Genomic DNA, 16,975 nt, shown 5'->3' with positions numbered 1-16,975 from the left:
AAGGCTTCAGATTTGTATCCAGCATATTTTATATAGGCTTTGGGTTTATTATATAATGCTTTGATCCATGTTAAAAAGTGGGGTCCAAAACCCCATTTTTGTAATGAATATTGCATATATTGCCAGGATACTGTGTCAAATGCCCTCTTAATATCGAGAGATAGAAAACATAACGGGATTTTCCGTTTTTTAGCAATATGTGCCAATAACACTGCCCTGCGTATATTATCGCCTGCTGTCTATTTGGTATGAAGCCTACTTGATCTCTATGTATTAATTTTCCTATAATGCTATTGAGGCGTTTTGCTATTATTTTTGCTAATAATTTAATATCGAGGTTTAACAGAGAGATAGGCCGATAATTCACACAGGAAGTATCATCAGAAAGGGGTTTTGGGATCATACAAACAATTGCCATTAGTGTTTCTTGCCGAAAAGAATGTCCATCTAGAAGTTTGTTAAAAGTTTCAGTGAGAATGGGAGAGAGTATTTCTGAGAATGTTTTATAGTATAAAGCCGAGTAGCCATCTGGGCCTGGTCTTTTGTTAAGTTTTAGGTCTTTTATGGCGTTAGCAACTTCATCTATAGTTATAGGCTCATCCAAACTGCTTTTTTGATTCTGAGATAACTCAGGTAAGGTTATTTTTGAGAAGAAGGATTCAGCTTCTGTAGGATTAAATTCATTGTTTGTCTTGTATAAAGTTGCGAGATGTGAGTGAAATTTATGGACTATTTTAACTGGATTACAAGTGTAAACATTTTTTGATAATTTCAAACGTATTGGTTTGAAAGATTTGTTAGTTGAATTTAATGCCCGAGCCAAATATGTACCTGGTTTGTTTGTATTCATGTAGAAATTGTGTTTGGGGCGTTTGAGGGATTTATCAACTGACTCAGTGAGAAATAGATCGTATTCCAATCTAGATTTTTCCAGATGAGATTTTGTACTCTGAGATGGATTATCTTGAAATGATATGTAGGCTGCATTAAAATTGAGTTCTAGTTTTTTTGCTAGATTTTTGCGTTCCCGTTTAAATAGTGCCATTTGTCTTTGTATTGTACCACGCAAGACAGGCTTATGAGCTTCCCACAGTGTTATTGGGGAGATGTCTGTTGTATTATTAATTGATATGTATTCCTTTAAAGCTTGTTCAATGGCCATCTGATGTAGTGGGTGTTTGAGCATTATGTCCGGTAAGTACCACGTTGGGTCATGCGCTTTTGGTATGGCTGAGGCTATAGTAGTGTATACTGCATTATGGTCAGACCACGGAATCGGAATTATATCTGATGCAATAATTTCTGGTATCATTCCTATTGTTAGAAAAATATGATCTATTCTGGTGAAGGTTTGATGAGGGTGCGAGAAATAAGTGAATTTCTTTTTCATTGGGTTACTTTCTCTCCATGAATCTACCAGATTGTATTTGGAAAGAAGTTGAGAAAAAGGTAATCTAGAGGTTATTTTGGATGGTGTAAAAGGTGATTTATCTAGAAATGGGAGGAGGACCTGGTTCGAATCCCCACACATTATCACTGTTCCTATTTTGTGTGTATTAATCACTTGTAATATATGTGAGAGGAATGGTGTAGGTTGTTTGTTAGGAGCGTAGTAGGAAATCACTGTGATTGCTGTATCCATTATATAACCCATGAGTATCAGGTATCTACCTTCTGGGTCTTTAATTTCTGATGATAAGGTGAATGGTGTGGATCGGTGAAATGCAATTAGAGTTCCCCTTTGCTTGGTACAGGCAGAAGCCGTGTAAATTTGTTGATAAAAAGGAGAAATATATTTTGGAGTAGAATCTTTGGTGAAGTGTGTTTCTTGGAGGCATACTATGTGAGCCTTCTTGTTATGGAAAGTACGGAAGGCTTTGGTCCTTTTTTGAGGGACATTTATTCCCTGAACATTCAGGGAAAGTATATTCAGTGGTGCCATGGCAATAGATCAAATAGTTTTGACTTACTTTTTGTTATGCAGAGCTGACTGCGCAGATCAACCTGTGTGGACTGAAGAGATGAATAGATAGAAAAGAAACCAGTGAATTCTGGAGTAAAGAGTAAACAAAAAACATATGAGATTAGATGATACATTGTATAAATTATTTTTTGCAAGTAATCACAATTTACCTGTGATACACTCCCACATAATATGGTTGGGAGAATGAGGAGGGCTAATGGGGGTACACGGATCTTCCGCTTACAGGAGAGAAGTGCTATGTCAAAAGACATCAAAATGATGTTTCATTAATTGGAGTGCAGAATATAGTTTTTGTTGAAATTATTTATTCCAGGGTGGTTGTATATGGTTAGTCTTGCCCTAGGCTAAATAATTCAGTTAGAAAGGTACTGTTAATAACTTTGGTATTGATGAAGATAGTTTGAATTATTTTGGGATTTTAACCCTTTTAGAGTAAACAATTACATATTTTATTCATATGTAACTGTTTAGATATGTTAACTCATAAAATTGAGGTTGTATTGCTTCAGATTAGAATAAACAAAAACATAATTCTAGGAACTAGTTAGGTAATAATATATTTGTTTTAAGAAAAGAAAGAAAAAGCTTCCATTACTTCTGGATTATTGAACATATTTGTCCTAAAAAGTAATAAATCTATTGTTATTACCTGATAATATATAACTGAACAAGAATTTCCTTATTTCACTTATATATTCTAAGGCTATATGAATCAGAAGTAATAAGAAATATAACTGGAATGTAACATGATCCCACACAGTGTGTGACTATCAGAATGCAGTTACATTCAGTTATAAATATAGGTTTTTTTATAGAGAACCATCTCTTAGTATAATAAATGAAGAGATATCAGGAATTAGGATGTCAGTCCATTGAATCTTCTTGGTCCATGGATGATGTGGCATAACAGCCTCTTTTGTGAGAATGATGATTCCCATTTTGTTCTGAGATTTTCTGGGTGCTGCCTGAAGGTGAAGATGACGCCATTCTTCTGCGTGTGGGAGTGTTGCTGCTTGTGGGTTTTGTCAGATTTAATTTTAAAAGGGTTTGTTGTAGTTCATCTGCTGATCTGCTTCTGTAAATTGTACCTTGGTAGTTAAATCTGACTGAAAAGGGGAAGCCCCATTGATACATAATGTTGTGGCGTTGCAGTTCCATTAGTTGGGGTTTCATGGATCGTCTTTTAGTAAGAGTAAGTTGGGATAGGTCAGCAAAAATTTGATAATTGTGTCCTTGAAAATTAAGTTCCTTTTTTTCTCTTGCAGCAATTAGTATTTGTTCTTTCATTCTGTAATAATGAAATTTTGTGATTATATCACGTGGGGGTCCATCTTTCTTTTTGGCTGTGAGGGCTCTGTGTACTCTGTCCAGTTCTAAACGTTCAATAGGGATATCTGGCTTTAGTTCTTGTAATAGAGCAGTAATAGTAGATTGCAGGTCTGTCACAGTTTCAGGTATTCCCCTTATGCGCAAGTTTGAACGTCTGGCTCTATTTTCGTAATCTTCGAGCTTAGTTTGAAGTATTAAATTCTCTTTTTTTAATTGTTCCAATTCTGTTATATTTTCTTGGGTTGTAATTTCAATTTCATCCATTTTTATTTCTAAGGCTGCGGTGCGGTTTCCCAGCTCTCTTATTTCTTTTGTTAGGCTTTTTGTTATTTGGTCTGAGGTTTGTTTTAAAGCCTTATGAAGCATCTTTTCAAATTGTAATAATATTACTGGGGATACTGAGGAGGCTTGTGGAGAAGTTTGTGAGAGGATTTGTTCTGTATCTGACTCAAATGGAGAGTCTTGCTGTGACATTTTCTGTCTGTGAGAGCGCCCTGATGCTGTATCTTGTGAGGTGACTGGAGCTGCTTCAGCTGCAGTGAGTGCCTGTGAGCTCTTTGTGAGGTGATTTTTATTTCTGCCATGGTTTCCTCCCAGTACCATATTTCCTGCCCAAACTTTCACAGTTTGTTCCCTGGGGCAAAAAGGTTCAAATGGATACCTTTTGAGCCTGCAGGCTCCGCTTTGTCCTTCTCTTCTCTCCTCAGCGGTGTGGAGCTCTAACAATGCATGTCTGCTCCGCTAGGCTCCGCCTCCTGCCCCCAAAATCCAAAGTTTTTAATCTAACATCGTTACCTCCAACGTGTAAAATTATCATAGATGGATAAGGCCAAAAATGAAATAATTCAGAAATGTGAAGGAAAAGATTAGTCCATTGTAGACCACGAACACCTTTCTAAAGTATAACAAACTTATCAGCAGGCAAGGATAAGTTGGAACCATAGCACGCTGAGCAGCTCTCTTATGAGCCCAGTAAATGTATGAATGGCCAAATATCCAAATGCAAGATTTATCACCTAAAATCAAAGAGACAAGTTAGGACGGATGTAAATGTTAAATCTACTAGACTCCCATCTACCTAATCTCATAATAACTTCATCACTCAAACCCAATCTAGCAGCTTCTGTAGCGGCTCCAATTCTGAAAGAATGAGTAGAAAATTTGAAAAGGGATAGGCCCAAATGAGAAAAACAACGTTTTAAGACTGATGAAAACTGGAATTTTGTCATAGGAGATGAATCTATGTGAACGAAAAAATGCTGACCTGAAGCTGGTCTGGCTGAAAGGTATTTTTTGAGAATTAATAAAGGACAGAGGATGGAGTCACCAAAAGCGAATAGATTGAGCCACTGGCCTTTACCTGATTTATCCATTTTTGATTTTCTGACAAAAACAAAGACCTTATCGTCCGAAAAGGATACTTCTGATAAAAACAAACCTTCTAAACTGTGTTTGTTATTTGGCAACATCTCGGATATACGAAAGGCCGCAAAAAACATCAAAACGAATGCAGCATGAAATAAAATAGCTTCGTATTCCGAGATACAAACAAAACTAGTAGCCAAACACAGCTTTGACAAAGTGTCCAAAGTAATTGGCCTTCGCTTATCTGGAGCCAACTTAACCTTGTGTAAACCTTTTAAAGCTTGTTTAACAGAAAAGAAACTGTTACAGGCTGGGAAATTATGCAGCTTCAGGAAAAAAGAAACTCCTGCTAATATTTTATTAATGTGATTAAAGGAAAAATCCAATTGAATTAAAGAACAAAGAAATGCTAAGATCAAACTCTCAGAAGGTGGTAAAGCAGGAGAACCCAATTGAAATTCAACCACCTTTCCCATGCAACCAAATAATTGGTCCATGTTTTTTGAGCAATCGAATTCTTAATAACCTGGATTACTGGGTTTAAATTAGATCCCAAAGATGACTCAGGCAGCGGTACCCAACCAGATCTGCATGAGGCAATAGCTGTCTGAAGCGAGCCATCTGGAATCGAGACAAGGCATCAGCGATGACATTAAGATTGCCAGGTATATGTTTTGCCTTAATCCAAATGTTTAATTTTAAACATAAGAGAACTAAATAACACAAAAGTTTTATGACCAGTAAAGATTTTGAAGAAAGACAGTTTAAAGCGAATAATACACCTCTATTATCTGTATTAATAATGATTCTTTTGTTAGCGAGCTGATCGCCCCAAATTTCCAAAGCCACTAGAACCAGAAAGAGTTCCAGCAAAACTATGTTTTTTGTAAACTTGTTAACAATCCAAAGTGGGGGCCATACGCCAGAACACCAATGAGAACGAAAAATAGCAGCAAAACCTTGAGAACCAGCAGCGTCTGTGAATAACTCTAAATCTGCTGCGAAAACAAAGTCTTCCTGGAAAAAAGATCTGCCATTAAAATCCTGCAAAAATTGGGACCATACCAGTAGATCATCTTTTAGAGCACAGGTCAACCTAATGTGGGAAAGTGGGGATTTTAGACCTGACATAGCCAAGGATAATCTTCTAGAAAATATTCTACCCATAGGCATAATGCGTGTAGCAAAAGCCAGAAGACCCAGAAATGATTGAAGCTCTTTTAATAAAATCTTTTTTCTGCGCAGGAAGAAGGAAATAAAGGATTGTAACCTGTAAATTTTAAGAGCAGGAAGTTCAAACTGGAATAATTGCGTATTAATTTTAATGCCTAAGAATTCAATAATTGGAGATGGAAAAGTAGTTTTTTCCATTGCGAGGGGGATACCGAAATATTTAGCTAAAAAGAAAAATAACCTGAGGATTAAATCGCAAACTACAGAATCTGGCGGACCAGCGAACAGGAAGTCATCTAGATAATGAATTATCCCAGTATGACCCAATTCAAATTGTAGTACCCACTGAAGAAAAGAAGCAAAAACTTTGAAATAAAAACAGGACAATGAACAGCCCATTGGAAGGCATTTATCATAAAAGAAATAGCCTTCAAAACAGAAACCAAAGGAATTGTAAGATTCTGGAGCAATGGGCAATAAAGGCTGATTGGATGTCTGCTTTTGCTAATAAAGCACCCCGAATTTTCTAATAATATGAATAGCATCATCAAATGTGGCATATTTGACTGCAGTAGATAATGGGTCAATTTCATCATTTGGGGATTGACCTGTAGGAAAAGAGAGATGATGAATGAGCCGATAAGAGTTAGGCTCTTTTTTAGGTACTAAACCCAACAGGGAAACTCTAAAATTATTAAACGGTGGAGAGAGAAAAGGGCCAGCAATCCTATTGGCTGAAATTTCTTTTATTAATTTTTTCCTAACTATTTCACTATTGAGGGAGACTGATTTCCAATTTTTTGATACTTGACAACCTGGACCTGTGAAAATAGGGAGTTTAAAACCTGTAGAAAAACCTTCAATTAGTAATTGTGCTTTCTCCTTGTCGGGGTACAACATTAACCATGGATGCATTTCGATTAGCCTCACAGGCGTGCAGGCTTTTTGTATGATCCCTGAGGACTTGATTGCTAGATGTTCTTTTAAAGCATCTGGAGACTGGGTGGCTACCAAAACAAAAAGAACATTCATGACGGTAACGACATGAATTCAACCATTTGCATTGATTTTTATTAAATGCGTAACATGCGTAGCATAAACTGATGCTGACGCATTTGAGGTCAGATTTGACTGAGGCTTGCATATACCGGTTTCTGAGGAATAATTAAATTTAACCACAGCCCAACATCTTTGTTACCCCATTTTAAATTAGGGTATATTGCAATTTTTTGATGAAAAGATTCGTCATAATTAAACCATCCCATGCCGCCAAAACTTTTATATGCCTCTAGAATATGCTCCAAATGCTGAAAAAGTCCAGGACATTTCTCTGGATGCTTCTCACCCATTATCGCAGAGAATATACAAAACGCCTGCAACCAATTAAAAAAGGATCTAGCAACAGGTCGGCGTCTATCTTCAGCACTATCCTCAGATCTTCTATCCATTTTTATAATGAAATCTTTAGCAATAGGTAATAACGATAATAAATCCAAGAATTCCCCTTTCAATATTTTTTCTTTTACTGATAAAGGCAAATGAAAACCTAACGGAAACATTTCACAGGGGAGGACCTCTTTAAAACATATCTCAGAAACAGTTAGGAATGCATAAAGGAATGCTTGTATTTATAGGAATAGGATTAATATTAGCTACAGAGTTACCAGACCAAACATTAGCTGGAGAAGGAGATACGTTTGTAGAGACAGATGTGGAATTATTAATAGCTATATTCTCATTAAATTTATTTAATGACACTAATAATTGATTAATTAATTCATTTTGAGCAAACTCACCAACATGACTGTGTTCAGATTGACTGCATCTGACAGGAATTTGTATACCTGGTGCTGTTACTTGACTAATATCAGGACCAGCATGACTGTGTTCTGACTGACTGCATCTGACAGGAATTTTTTTTAATAATCTTTATTTTAGTTATCAAAGGACAAAAAAAAAACAGAGAACAAGACATGTCCAACAAGTTACAATAGGATGAAATCAATGACCCACCAGGGTCTGGCATGTTCAGTTTGATCATTGAACAAAGATAATAAGAAAGCAAAAATAATAAGAAAGACAAAAACAGAAAGAGACACCATGGAAAATAGAACACGTCTAGCGATTGTTAGGTGGGATTGACTGAGACAAATTCTCTTCAGCTGATTACCAACAGCAATCAGGTAGCAATTGTATGGGTGTATTTATTGGATGGGTGGGGGATACGGCACGTTTAATCCCCCTGGGGAGCAACTCCCTTTTCAGGGATGACCTAGGGAGGATCACCTATAGTAATACCTTAAAGGTTAGGTCCCCTTCCTGTGGCCGGGTCGGAGAGAGGGGGGCCATAGAGCCTCCTACTAACCTCACTCCTCCCCCCGCACATTCCGGGGTACCCGGGAGCCACCCCACCCATCCAAGCGAACCTATAAGTAACTCCCTGAAAAAAGGAGACTTATCCCATGGTTGCTGTATCATTAATGCCCCGTACACACGGTCGGACTTTGTTCGGACATTCCGACAACAAAATCCTAGGATTTTTTCCGACGGATGTTGGCTCAAACTTGTTTTGCCTACACACGGTCGCACAAAGTTGTCGGAATTTCCGATCGACAACCACGCGGTCACGTACACCACGTACGACGAGACTAGAAAAGGCCGGTTCAGAACCAAGCGCGGCACCCTTTGGGCTCCTTTTGCTAATCTCGTGTTAGTAAAAGTTTGGTGAGAGACGATTCGCGCTTTTTCAGACTCGTGGCTTTCAGATCGTTTTCTGCCGTTCAGTTTGTGCTTGTGGGTTTGTATTTGCTCTTCAGTGCGTGCAGTCAGTTCGTATCGGAGTTTTCTGTGCGATCTTGTCCGCTCGTTGCTGTTTTTTAGGTCGCTCTTCACAGGCCTTGCTGTTCTTCAGTGCGTTCTGTTACTTCGTTCTGAGCAGCCGACCGTTTTCTAGCCATGTTTCATATGCGTACTCCTCGTACAGTTCGTGCTGTGCGGGGGCTTGGTGTTGGGGTCCTGACCTTGACACAAGTCCAGTCCATGAACAGGGTGGGGAGGAGTTCATGGACCAAGAATTGGTTGCTTCAGCGTGACCAGTTCTGTCATATGCCTTTGCTCTGTGAGATCCGTGAGAATAATCCTGATGATTTCAGGAACTTTCTCAGGATGACGGACCCCGTATTTCACCGTTTGTTGGCTTCGCTGACCCCTTATATTAGCAGGCAGGATACCTGCATGAGGCAAGCCATCACTGCGGAGCAGAGGTTGGTCGCTACCCTGCGGTATTTGGCCACAGGGAGAAGCCTGCAGGACCTCAAGTTCTCGACAGGCATTTCCCCCCAGGCTCTTCTTTGTGGACATTTACTGCTTGTGTTTGTTTGAGCTGACCCTGACAGAAATGTGTGGAGTGCAGAAAATGTCGTGATTGTTTAACCTTATACAAAGCACTGTTGGCTGTTATTTACTAAATGCAAAGACACTTTTCACTACAAGTGCACTTGCAACTGCACTGAAACTGCACTTGTAGTGCAAAGTGGATTTCCCCTTAGGAAATTACCCCCATTTTCTCATAAAACAACAATTACATCACCCCAAAAGTGTTGTAGCGTTGAGACAATAATCCACACATTCTTGATGAACAATCTTTTTAATACCTGCACAATCACATGTGCATTTACCAAAGGTTTTTCTGACAAACCAACATGTTTGTTGTATAACAATTTTTGTGGTGTCATTATCCAAAATCAAAATGTGCATTTTATAGAAAACAGGCCTGTGTAAAACCCACAAGAAAGACACAAATCTTGATCTTACAAAGTTCACATATGGTAGAACTTGAAGGCAATATCAGACATGAGTATTTAGGAACTGTGTTTGATATTGCGTTCAGATGGGGGGAAATCACCCCTGGAAAAGCCAAATTTGGAAGATGCACACAAATTTCACAATGTCAACATGTGCTATCTGCCATCACGGGGGATCAAGGGACGTGTTTTGGGGGAGAAAGCCCTTCCTCACTGCTACTTTATAATTGAGGAAGGGGTTGCACCCCCAAAACGCGTCCATTGATCTCCCGTGATGGCAGATAGCACATGTTGGCACACTGTGTGCATCCTCCAAATTTGGCTTTGTGAAAAATCACAAAAACATTTCGCACATTGTAGCAGACAAAAGAAGAAAGTGATTTGGAGGGGCTTTAAACTCGCCCCAAAACATCAATGATGTTTTTATATTTTGGAATAACATCATTGATGTTTTGCTTGATGTTTTCCAATTGTAAATTACACCCCATGATCTCCCCGATCAGGATCTGGGCACTTTCTGATGTGAAAGGATCTTCATCCACAACCTCACGATCACCTAAAAAGAGAGGAAACCCAAAATAAATTAGGTCTAAAAAAAATGCCGCCATCCATCTCTTATCTGAGCCTGTGGTCGCAGACACTCACCTGTTTTGGTGACTAGTTCCACCACGTCTTCTTCCTCCTGCTCATCTTGTGTTGGGTGGATTTCCCCTTCTTCCAGAGGGGGGGGTCTCTGGTCTCCTCAGATGAGGGGTGTCCTCCGAGTCTTTTCTCCCCTATGTAAAACAAAAATGGTATAATTAGCACACAGATATTTGATGGCAGAACTCTAAAGATGAAACATTGCTTGGAAGTGGGGTACAATTGTCTATTTTAGCAGAGTTCCAACATGTAGCTTTTTTAGTGCCCTTTGTCAAGCTGCAATACTTTACCTGTTTGGTACAAGCTTCACAGATGGAGACCCCCCTATAGTATACACTGGAGCACCTGTGTGGCCCCCTAATAAAAATGGTGTTCTTGTGTCCCACACTAGTGCTCCAGTGTTCAGATGTGAAAACAGCTGCTCAGTGTCCTCTCCTTACACACAATCTAGTTTGCATTTCATTCTAGTAACAAAGCCATCTACACAACCCAATTCTTTGAAGACAAGTATAGGGCCTCAAAATGGTGGCCAAATGCATATGGGCTAAACAATGGTATTTTATAGTCCGAAAAAAAAATGTGTGATCCGAACGAATAATGTGCCCATGAACATGAAAGTTGCCATTTTAAACTGTACAACAGTTCCTAAAAGCACATGGAGCAGCACGAACGTAATAAACACAAGAACAATAGGAACACAGCACAACTACTTACTTTTTTGCAGCACTCTCCGGATCTTTCTGTACTGCTCATGTTCTCGTAATTTCAGGTCCGACCACCGCTTCCTGAGCTGATCTTTCGATCGTCGTACCCCGAATTTCCGGTGCAGACTCCTGACCACTTTCGCCATGATCTTGGCCTTTCGGACATTGGGGTTGGGGTAAGGCCCATACTTTCCATCATAGTCGGCCTTCTTCAGGATGTCCACCATCTCCAACATCTCCCCAAAGGACATATTTGAGTCCTTTAATCTCTTTCTGGATCGGGACGTTTCAGGCTCCGGCATTTCCTCCCCCTCCTCCTCGTTGCTGTACTTAGCACGATCCTGCTGTCTATCCGCCATGTGCTCTTCCTCCACTACGCCGAACGAAAAGGGGCGGGGAATGGAATAGAAAGAACGTCAGGGGCGGGCGGAGTTATACGCATGCACAGTGTGTATAAATCGTAACGCGCGCGTCTTACGTACGATCTGTGAGCGAAGGAAGGAGCATCGGAGACGCCGATCGTGCTAACGAAGGTAGGATCTAAACTTGGGCCTATACTGCTTCGAAATTGAAGCCTATATTGTAACAAGATTAGGGGAGTTTGGCCTGACATTAGGGTTTGTCTTGTGTTGTGTCTTGCAGAGAAAATGGATGGTTTCAACGACCACAATTTCCTGCCCCTGTTTATTGACAAGTACAGAGAGCTGCCCTGTCTGTGGCAGGTCAGACACCCCCACTATAACCACAAACAGAAGAGGCAGACAGCGCTGGAGAAACTGCTGGAGTTGGTGAAGCCGGTGGTCCCCACAGCAACCATCCCCTATTTGAAAGCTAAAATTGGTGGCCTGAGGAGCACTTATCTTAGGGAGCGCAAGAAGGTCACAGATTCCCAGAGATCCTGAGCTGCAGCAGATGACGTTTATGTCCCCAAGCTGTGGTACTACGAGAGACTGCGATTTCTGTCAGACCACACTGAAGTCAGGGAATCCCTCTCTACTCTTCCTTCCACTCTTCCTTCCATACCAGCTGAGGCTTCCGATGTCCAACCTGGGCCTTCCAGCCAGGAAGAAGTGGAGGAGCCCAGCTTGAGTCAGGTATAGCATTCTTCTACAGATTTCTGGTCAATAAATAAATGATGTTTACTAGATGTTATTATTGATCACTAATTGCTGATTGAAAAAAGTGTTTTACATATCAATAGACAGTAGTGGGCACCCAAAATTGGGACAAGAATGCAAAATGCTGGGCTCAGAAGGATAGTCTGTTATATTTGTTAACATTGAATTTGCAGCAGTCAGGAGGTGAAAATTGTGTGTGATTGATGAAAACAATACTAAAACTATGTCCCTTTTTCATACACAGGAAGACCTCAGCCAGGAGGAGGCTGTGGAATGTGGCAGTCAGGAGGAGGCGGGGATTATTAGTGTCAGCCAGGAGGAGGCGGGGATTAGTGGCAGCCAGGAGGAGGCGGGGCTAAGTGTCAGCCAAGAGAAGCCAGGGACCAGTCGCAGCCTGACTGAGTCTCAGGTCCCTCCCCTCCGCCTGCCATATAAAAGGGCCAGGAAGGCCACTCCCAGTCCTGTGCAGGATTCAGCGTACAGGCTGATCCAGGAGGCTTCGGCGTCCCTCCGAGCCTTCCCCAGTCCTGAAGAGGCCTTTGCCTGCATGGCTGCCACCAAATTGCAGGGCATGCAGGAGGGCCAACGCAAGATTTCTGAGGACCTGATTTATAAAGTCCTACGTAAGGGGGAGAGTGGGGAACTGACACACAAGACGGATGTCATGGAGAGGGACGATCCTCCTCCTCCTCCTCCTGCTGCCACAACTCCACCACCACAGCCAAAGGCTGGAAGGAAGCGTGGAAGGAAGACCAAAGAGTGATGACCCTGGGTTCAGTCTGGTCTGACAGAAGATGCAGTCTCTTGTATGACCACAGCCTGGGGACACAGATGTCATCTGCTGCTTTCCAGATCTCTGGGACTTCTGGACCAGACTGCACTCCCTTAGATATGGACTCCTCAGGCCACCAATTTTGCTTTTAAATAATTGATGTCTGCCCTTGGAGTCCAAGGCTTCGCCCACTTCTGCAGTTTCTCCAGCGTTGCCTCCCTCTTTGTTTATAGTTGTGACCCCTTAATAAAATATTTTTCGGTAAATTCTACTCTCCTGTGTGTATTTTCATCCAAAAAGGACAGTTTGTTGGTGACGATTCAGGTACATTTCTAAAGTACAATGTGAAATTAACAAGGGACAACAACACCAAACAATCTCCTACAGATTAAATAGAACAACATATCAATGGTGTTGTGGGAACTTGTCACAAAAAACACACAAACATTTTCGGGAGTACAAATCAAAATCACCAAAAAAAAAAAAATAAAAAGAGAAACACAAAAAAAGATTCTACATTAAAGTAAAAAAACAAAAAAAAAAAAATATGTTGTCAGATGTGAGAAATCAAAATATATTGAGGGAATCCCGATAAATAGTAACGAAAAAACTTTGTGAGAAGTATGTGTGAATATGAGCATCAAAACGACTTAATTCTTGTCACATTATAAAGAAGAAGAGAGTGCGCTGTATTAAACCATTTTGAACATTGCAGCGTGACGAAAGTGCTTTATCCATTACGAACGCTAAGTTTACCAGAACGAGCTGTCCCGTGTCAGAATTTCTTCTGAGCATGCGTGGCACTTTGTGCGTCGGAACAGGCCACACACGGTCGGAATTGACGCGATCGGATTTTGTTGTCGGAAAATTTTATCTCCTGCTGTCCAACTTTGTGTGTCGGAAAATCCGATGGAAAATGTCCGATGGCGCCCACACACGGTCGGAATTTCCGACAACACGCTCCGATCGGACATTGTCCATCGGAAAATCCGACCGTGTGTACGGGGCATAAGTGTTTACGACCATCAATCTCACACCAGCTTATCATTTAAACTATAAATCATTGAGGTATAGCATATAAGTTGCTTACATTTGCCATACAATAAACGTTAAAACAATGGGGGACAGTGAAGAGAGAAGAGAGAGGAGAGAAGGTAGGGGGGGGAACAGGGGAGGGGAGTAATCCAGACGTACCTGTTTTCCAGAAAGTGGATGCAGCCCATTCGCCTCCAAGCACACCGCCTCTGGCAAGAGAAGGGAAGCTATATGTTTAGAGGGGTGAACCCCCTTCGTCTAGGGTCTAGACTGCCTTCGAGCGCGTAGGGTTGGGTCTGCTAATTCCAATAGAGCAATATCTAGACTGGAGGGTATGTCTCTAGAGTCTGTGGTCTCTCGGACTGCACTCACCCCTTTGATCCAGTCTTCTCTTGTGGGGACTTTGGATTGCCTCCAATAAATTGGGAGCAGCCGCCTTGCCACATTCAAAAGGTGAGGCAGTATATTTTTTTATATTGTTTGAGTGAGATCGGGGGAATATGTAAGAGGAAGTGCATCGGAGAGAGAGGAACCTCTATACCTGTTATTACTTTTATCTGGTCTTTTATATCAGTCCAGAAGGGTACTATTTTAGGACATCTGACAGGAATTTGACCGACTGGACTGTTTTCAGAATGACTGCATCTGACTGGAATCTGTATACCTGGCGCTGCTTGACTAAAATCACCTGTAAGGGAGGAAAGAGACAGAGGGGCTCTCACAGCATCCAGCCTGGCTGGCCTGGATGCAAGTGATGCCACATTTGACTGAGGTATCTGCCTGGACTGACCACCAGCATACTGTGGCGACTGCTGTATTGTGGGTGAAGCCAGGCTTGCTGGTGGAGAGTCCGGCGAAACATCTGTCAAACTAGGCAAAGCTGCTTCATTCCTGGGCTGAGTTTCCCTGCATTGTATTGATGATATGTGTGTTCTGCCCCTGCCTCGGCTATTATGGCTTGGAGAAGGGGATAAAACTCTCCTACTTCTTTTCCCCCGCCTGTTGCTTCTTCTAACCCCTTGCACTGACTCCGCTTGCTCAGTCATGGCTGTAATTCTATCCTCACTCACCGCTGCTGTTTCTAAAAAAGAACGTTCTGAGGGAGAGCTCCGCTGAATGCTGTGAGCCTGTGAGCGCTGTGCTGAGTCAGAGACAGCTGGCCGAGATTCACAGAGCGGCTCCATAGCTCGCTGTTCCGCTACATTACCCACAGGAGTGTCAGTTTCTGAGAGAGCTAAACACAGCTGGAGCCATTCATTACCTCCTTCTGCTGCAGCCCTTTCAAGGACTCTTCTTACTAGCGACTTCATGCCCAGAGACAGCCCAAGCCAGCCAGGTTAGCGCAGGGGAGCTCAAACTTAAGACACCTCAGGGCAAGTGTGAGCGGGTCTGTCACACAGAGGCTTATATAGCCTCTTAGTCTGAGGAGAAAACTCCTTGCCTCGTGACCTCTTTTTTTTTTTTTTGAAAATTAAAACTTTATAAAATATTTTTTCTTTGGCAACCACAATCCCATGGTGCGGGCGCTTTATTGCGCCCACTGTTCATTCTCTTCTTCTTTAATGGCATAATAATGAAGCTGCTTTGATGGTGATACTGACGGAGTTCTGCCAAACGTATTTAAAAAGGCTTTTTTTTCTAGTGATATCAAGAATAATATTATTATGCTTTTTTATTTTTTTGGTCAAGTTACCACAACACCATTATCCCGTAGTTTTTTATATCAAAGATACAACTATGTTGGTGTCCCTTGTTAATTTTACATTGTATTTTTTAAAATGTAACTGCCTACTCCTAAACTATCATTTGAAGTAAAACACATAGCCAAGTATTATTCTACAAAATTTTTTTTTACTGTGCATTAAAAAAAGAAAACAAAGAAAATTAGACATGCTATCTGCCAATAGAACTTAACCAAAAAGTGCATTCCATGCATCCAAAAATATAGAAAATATACCAAATCAAATCATTATTCAACCAAAAAATAAAATAAAAGCCTCATGCATTTGTCCTACTTCTTAAAATAGGGGGTTAACCATGTACATCATACCCCTACCCATTCACCAAAAAAGCAGTGAAATGTAAATAAAACAATAGCCGGTTTTTGACAAGTCCTTTATTGTAAAATAGCTCTGAGCTGTCTTCTTCCCTGAGCTGTCTTCTCCTACTGCTGTCTCTGCCACCGCGATCTTCTCCCCGAGCTGTCTTCTCCCAGAGCTGTCTCTCCTGCCGCTGCTGCCTTTTCCATCTGCTGTGTTCTTTTGCAAAGCCGGTTACCTGCTAATAAAAAAAAGCCGCTCTTCTTCTGTGGCGGTCTTCCTCCGCTGTGGTGTCACCCGCTGTGCGGAGTCTCCCTCATAGCCATGGGGCGGGCTCTCCAGGTGACATCATCAGATGGCCACAGAAGACCACCACAGAAGAAGAGCGACTTTTTTTTATTAGCAGGTAACCGACTGCGCAGAAGAACACAGCAGCGGGAGAAGACGGCGGTGACATGAGAGACGGTTCAGGGAGAAGACAGCTCAGGGAGAAGAGACATCAAACACTAGTAAATGTATTTTCTGTGCATGATTGTGCTAAGCCCAATAGGTTAGTGGTCAGCGCTTCTACCTTGAAAACTTCAGGCTTTGAAGGACTCATGGGTTCAAATCCTGCAGCGAGATACTAAAAGATTGCATTGGTAAAAAAAGACAAATGACTCTTAGCCAATTAACCAAAGCAGCATATGCTCAAAATAGGCAAATGCCAATTAACCAAAGCAGCGTGTGCTGAAAATAGGTGAATGCCAATTAGCCAATGCAACTTGTTTTGGCTGATTCTATTATATTAACTCTTCAAATGCATGCAATGGTATGTAAATATTCAATAATATTATGGTGTTCCAAACACCACACACCAGCTAAAGGGCAGTTTACATTTCTTTGTTTGTTTTAATTTGCTTGTGTATTGAAAAAATAAACACAGCTGGTGGATGGTAGGTTGGCTGGATTTGAACTCATACCATGAGTGCTGTGGAGACATCTAAGCAGACCACCAAGCCATTGTGCTAA

General features: G+C 41.1%; 1 protein-coding gene across 5 annotated transcripts in view; it reads left to right on the top strand.

Annotated features, from left to right (window-relative positions):
• LOC141144826 (cadherin-10-like) overlaps window positions 1-16,975 on the top strand; it is an 881,011-nt gene that overhangs the window by 568,343 nt on the left and 295,693 nt on the right. The gene's annotated exons all lie outside the window — the stretch shown is intronic.

Source organism: Aquarana catesbeiana, linkage group LG05, assembly GCF_042186555.1.
Source record: "Aquarana catesbeiana isolate 2022-GZ linkage group LG05, ASM4218655v1, whole genome shotgun sequence".
In the NCBI taxonomy this organism is placed as follows: Eukaryota; Metazoa; Chordata; class Amphibia; order Anura; family Ranidae; genus Aquarana; species Aquarana catesbeiana.
The sequence above is the reverse complement of the archived record's forward strand: the minus strand, read 5'-3'. Positions and strand labels throughout refer to the sequence as shown.